The sequence below is a fragment of the Bos taurus genome, chromosome 24, assembly GCF_002263795.3.
Source record: "Bos taurus isolate L1 Dominette 01449 registration number 42190680 breed Hereford chromosome 24, ARS-UCD2.0, whole genome shotgun sequence".
Taxonomy (NCBI): domain Eukaryota; kingdom Metazoa; phylum Chordata; class Mammalia; order Artiodactyla; family Bovidae; genus Bos; species Bos taurus.
The window spans coordinates 6,535,959-6,541,547 of record NC_037351.1 but is presented as its reverse complement, the minus strand read 5'-3'; the positions used below and the strand labels follow the sequence as shown (position 1 = coordinate 6,541,547).

The following is a 5,589-nucleotide window of genomic DNA, read 5'->3' as shown; positions in this document are numbered from 1 at the left end:
GATTAGAAGAGACGTTATGGGGGTGGAAGGAGCTGTGATAGAATGAGGAAAAGCAAATTAGGTCCTGAGGAAAAAAGAACAGTAATATCAGTATATGTAAGGTGACAAAATAAAAGTTTTGGCATTTTACATGTGTTGCTTTAGTAAGATATCAGCGCCCTATTCCATATGATGGCATCATAAGAATAAATCATTATGTAGACAAGTTAATTGTTTTAAAATCTGTGATTAAAAAAATGAAACATTGGGACTTCTCAGTGGTCCAGTGGTTACCACTCTGTGCTTCCACGGCAGGGGTCACAGGTTTGACCCCTGGTTTGGGAACTCAGATCCCACATACCATGTGGTGTGGCCAAAAAAAATTAAATAAGAATACTTTAGAAATAAAATCTCACCATATGAATTTTGATTGGAACCAGCGTCATTGGGCTTGCCCGGCAAGAATACTGGAGTGGGTTGCTCTGCCTTCCTCCAGGGAATCTTCCGACCCAGGAGTTGAACCCACGTCTCCTGCACTGCAGGTGGATTCTTTATCACTGAGCCACCAAGGAAGGCCATTTATATTTTTAGCATTCGTCAAATACTTCCTATTAGAAAATGTGCACATTAGAAACTGCAACAAAATTTACATAAAATTGAGAGAAAGTTACATTCATTTCCTTCAATGGAGCTGTCTATTCCTTTGGAAGAAGAATACTTATAGAAGAAATTTATGGACTATGTACCAAAGATACAGCAGTATGTGTTAATACAACTATATATATGTAACACAGGTCATGGAAGATTGAAGTGATTGTCACAGAACCCTTGCTTTGGCAAGAGCACAGCTGTGAAGATTCATTCATTCCTGTAATGAACAAAAGGTAAGGAGGCTAAGGAGGTCATGGCTGATCTAATTGTTGTTTGAAGCAGGACAGTGCATGGAAAGTCGCATCCTATTTTCTGCAAGGTCACCATGTTACCATGCTAAAGGGTAGGAAGGCAACAAGTACATTGGGACAGCATCTTTTAGACTCCGGTCCAGGGCCTGCCAGCCTTTCCCTTGTCACTAAGGAGTTGACTTTCTAGACAGAGAAGGATATTTATTCCTAGTTTCTTGGGATTTAGGTTTCTTCACCTGTGAAATGTTGGAAAATAATTTTGATCTTGCTGGGTTATGAGGATAAAAATTGTATCAGTGAGGATTTGGGTGGAATAAAAGGCGATCCATTCATGTTGGAGAATTACAGAAGAGTTTAATTAGAGGACTCTTTAAACAGCTGCAGGCAGAGTGTATGAAAACCAACGGACCTGTATCCTGGTGCTTGTACAGGGGGCCAGCCCATCTGTCCTGCAGAAAGCCTCCTACCAGGGGCCCTGACTTTGGTGGAGGGGTGCATCTAACCTCAGATAATCAGACAAATAGCCAGAGAAATGAAGATACTGATCTTAATCTCCTTCTTTTCTTCCTCTGTGGGGACCACCCATTGATGGAACCCAATTGAAAATATCAAAGAGCTGTATCTGGGATTCTGTCATGCTTTCCTACAAATCCTGCTTTTATCTATGCAATATTTCATTTTCTTGGGCTCCACAGTAAACTGCAGACAGCGACTGTAGCCATGAAATTAAAAGATGATTGCTCTTTGGAAGGAATAGAAAGTGAAAGTCGCTCACTAATGTCTGACTCTTTGTGACCTCATGGACTAGGCCAGAATACTGGACTGGGTGCCTGTGCCATCTCCAGTGGATCTTTGTAACCCAGGGGTTGAACCCAGGTCTCCTGCATTGCAGGCAGATTCTTTACCAGCTGAACCACAAGGGAAGTCCAAGAATACTGGAGTGGGTAGCCTGTCCCTTCTCCAGTGGATCAGTGACCCAGGAATCGAACTAGGGTCTCTTGCATTGCAGGCAGATTCTTTACCAACTGAGCTATGAGAGAAGCAGGAAAGCTATGACAAACCTAGACAGTGTATTGAAAAGCAGAGGCATCACTTTGCCAACAAAGATCCGTATAGCCAAAGCTATGGTTTTTCCAGTAGTTGTGTATGGATCTGAGAGTTGGACCAGAAAGAAGGCTGAGTGCCAAATAATTGATGCTTTTGAATTGGACTCTTGAGAGTCCCTTAGATTGCAAGACCAAACCAGTCAATCCTAAAGGAAATCAGTCCTGAATATTCATTGGAAGGATTGAAGCTGAAACTCCAATACTTTGGCCACCTGATGGGAAGAGCTGACTCATTGGGAAAGACCCTGATGCTGGGAAAGATTGAGGGCAGGAGGAGAAGGGGACCACAGAGGATGAGATGGTTGGATGGCCTCACCGACTCCATGAGTTTAAGCAAACACAGGGAGATGGTGATGGACAGGAAACCTGATGTGCTGCAGTCCATGGTGTCACAAAGAGTCAGACATGACTAAGCAACTGAACAACAACAAGAAGGATGAAGCAGAACCCAGAGAGGAGGGAGACGACTGTTCAGCTGGCTTTCAACATGGAAGAAGGGGCCACAAGCCCGGGTGATAGGGAGCCTCCATTATAAACAAGTCTAGGTGACACTTTAATTTTAACTTAGTGAAACTGATTTCAGACTTATGTCCTTAAGAGTATAACAGAAAGAACTCAAAATTTAGGTCACTAAGTTTGTGGTGGTTTGATAAAACTGCAATAGAAAAGTAATAAAATTCAAGAGGAGACTAGATTACATAGTTAGAAAATACCAGTGCTTATGTCCATCATAGCATTGAACACTTTGTTTTCACGTCTCTCTCCTTCAACATGCTGTGCGCTATTATCTGGATCCAATGCTTCTGTCATCTAGTAGGTTTCAAGACATCCTTGGGGAACAAATGGCTGGGTTTTGCTAACTGAGCGAAGTGGTTGCAGCTATGTGTCCCAAATTTCCTAGAGACATAAAAGCAATAGGTAGGAGATAGGGCTCCTAACTAGCTATATCACAACTTGATGTTTACCAAGGGACTGGTAAAACATATTTGATACAAATACATTTTAATCTGGAATATGAACAGATTTAGTCTTGTTCTCCTATGTTTTTATACCTTTCTCAAAGACAGGTATTTGGAATTTGGGAAAATGGTAAGATATTTTGTAGGTACAGATTTTTGAAATCTGAGAATTAGATTATTATCTGTAATGGTTGTGTCTTGGAATCCTGCATTTGGAAGTAATGTCAGACATCACCTCTGCTATCCAACGCCTGTAATAATCTCTTACCATTGACTTTGGCAGGTAATGTGGTTCAGCCACCAGCATGTTTGAAAACCCAGATACCTGGGTTCTTCTAAAGTTGCCTCAGACAAAGTAATTTAACATCAGATCCTGGTCTTCACACTCCAGCCCTGTAGAATCACAGGGAATGATATAATATCTTTTTTTTTCCATTTATCCAAATAGCTCAGTTGGTATAGAATCTACCTGCAATGCAGGAGACCCTGGTTCAATTCCTGGGTCAGGAGGATCTGCTGGAGAAGGGACAGGCTACTCACTCCAGTATTCTTGGGCTTCCCTTGTGGCTCTGCTGGTAAAGAATCTGCCTGCCATGCGGGAGACGTGGGTTCAGTCCCTGGAATGGGAAGATCCTCTGGAGAAGGGAAAGGCTACGCACTCCAGTATTCTGGCCTGGAGAATCCCATGGGCTGTATTGTCCATGGGGTTGTAAACCATTAGACAGGACTGAGCGACTTTCACTACATCCAGATTTTAGTTAGTGACAAAACAATCCCTAAATAGAGAAGGTTTAAAATGTACTGTGGCATTATGTAACTCTAATGAGACTTTTCCTCTCGGTTACATTTCTTCTGGCTTAATATTTCAGAGTACTTTTAAATAGAGGGAGAAAACTGCTAAGCTTTGCGATTGTAATTGATTGATGATAATAATTACACCAATATGCATCCTGTTATCGTTTGAAATTCTTTTTCTAACTGTTTGATGTTTCTAGCTGCAAAATTTTAAGGCATGATGGTGTCATCCGTGTTGCTGTTGTTGCTGTTTTGAAGTGAAAACTTTCTGTCCTCGAGGTGGTGAGGAACTCAGAAGGTGACATTTCACTAATGACTCCTCTAAGAAATTGACAAAGATGGATGCAGTGCCTTTATTGATGGCCCTCGAGAAGCATGGTACTTCCAAAATGACATTAGCGCTGTGGAAAAAAGCTGTGTTTGCTTTTGTTTACAGAAAAGAATGTTACATACCTTAATTACATAATGCATATTTTATCTTAGTTTATAAATTCTCACTTGTCTCCTATTTAAACATAGATGGTTAATTATGCTATTTGCTCAGATCTAATAACTTCAGCATTATGACTTAATATTATGCAACGTTACCTGGGAGAACCTCAGTAAAACTTACACGTCTTTCACTGATGAAATCTTGCCACCTCTTGTGGATGGAGTTCCTATAGAAGGCTTTAACTTTAAATAGTATGCAAAGAAAGACATGCAACTAAAATCTGGACTCAAATACTGTAATGCTTTCAAGTGTCAAGCTAAACAATCCTATGTTTTAAATATATATAAGTGACTATCACTAATATTGTGTTGTTATTCAATTGCTAAGTTATGTCTGACTCTTTGCAACCCCATGGACTATAGCCCGCCAGGCTTCCCTTTCCTTCACTATCTCCTGGAGTTTGCTCAGATTCATATCCATTCACTCATTTGCTCAGATTCATGAGTCAGTGGTGATATCTAACCATCTCATCCTCTGCTTCTGCCTTCTCCTTTTGCCTTCAATTTTTCCCAGCATCAGGGTCCTTTCCAATGAGTTGTCTCTTTGCATCAGGTGGCCAAACTATTGAAACTTTAGCTTCAGCATCAGTCCCTCCAATGAATAGTTAGGATTGATTTCTTTCAGGATTGACTGGTTTTCTCTCCTTGCAGTCCAAGGGACTCTCAAGAGTCTTCTCCAACACCTCAATCCGAAAGCATCGCTAATGTGTTGACAATGTGAAATAGGTGTGTCCTGGGAAACAGTTACAGTCTAGCGCTTTCTGTTTCCCAGAGAGGGGAGTTAACATCTGTCCCCTGTGAGGCAGAGCCTGATCGGTCCCCATATTTGTCACGCTTTACCAGCGTTTCTCCTGAAAACAAGAATGGCTTTAGGGCTCTCCAGTCTCCTCAGAGCTTCTTTCTGGGCAAGTTTCCTGGGAAAGAGGCAAAATCAATTTCTTTCTGTCTTCCCCCAGATAAGATGATAAGAAACCAGGGCTGATTTCAAAGGTCCATCCCAACTATGAGTTCCAGCAAGGTTCTGAGCTCACAGTTTTGAACCCTTGAGGTACTTAATGATCGAAATATGACCTCTGGGAAAGCAAGGATAATCAGTGATGGAGTCACAGGGCTGTCTTCCCAAAGACTGAGTTAAGCATCCTAGTAGTTCATAGGATATTAGGAGATTTCATCACAAGAAGCTAGTTATTTTAAGACAATGTTTCTGATCTTTGTATTTCCCAAATCAAAATCATTATGGATTATGCTCTGTATCCATAGGTATGTGTGTCAAATTATATTGATTTGCTTTTTCCTGAACTAAAAGATTCTGTGGGAACATACCCCTGATTATTTTCTGTTGGACGACCTGTTTTA

At 41.1% G+C, this 5,589-nt stretch overlaps 1 long non-coding RNA gene across 1 annotated transcript; it reads left to right on the top strand.

Moving 5' to 3' along the window:
- The first annotated feature begins 602 nt into the window (after positions 1-602).
- Positions 603-4,223, top strand: LOC132343754 (uncharacterized). The gene is made up of 2 exons (XR_009492693.1): positions 603-863; positions 3,942-4,223. It is a non-coding gene; the product is annotated as an uncharacterized lncRNA (long non-coding RNA).
- The last annotated feature ends 1,366 nt before the right edge of the window (positions 4,224-5,589 follow it).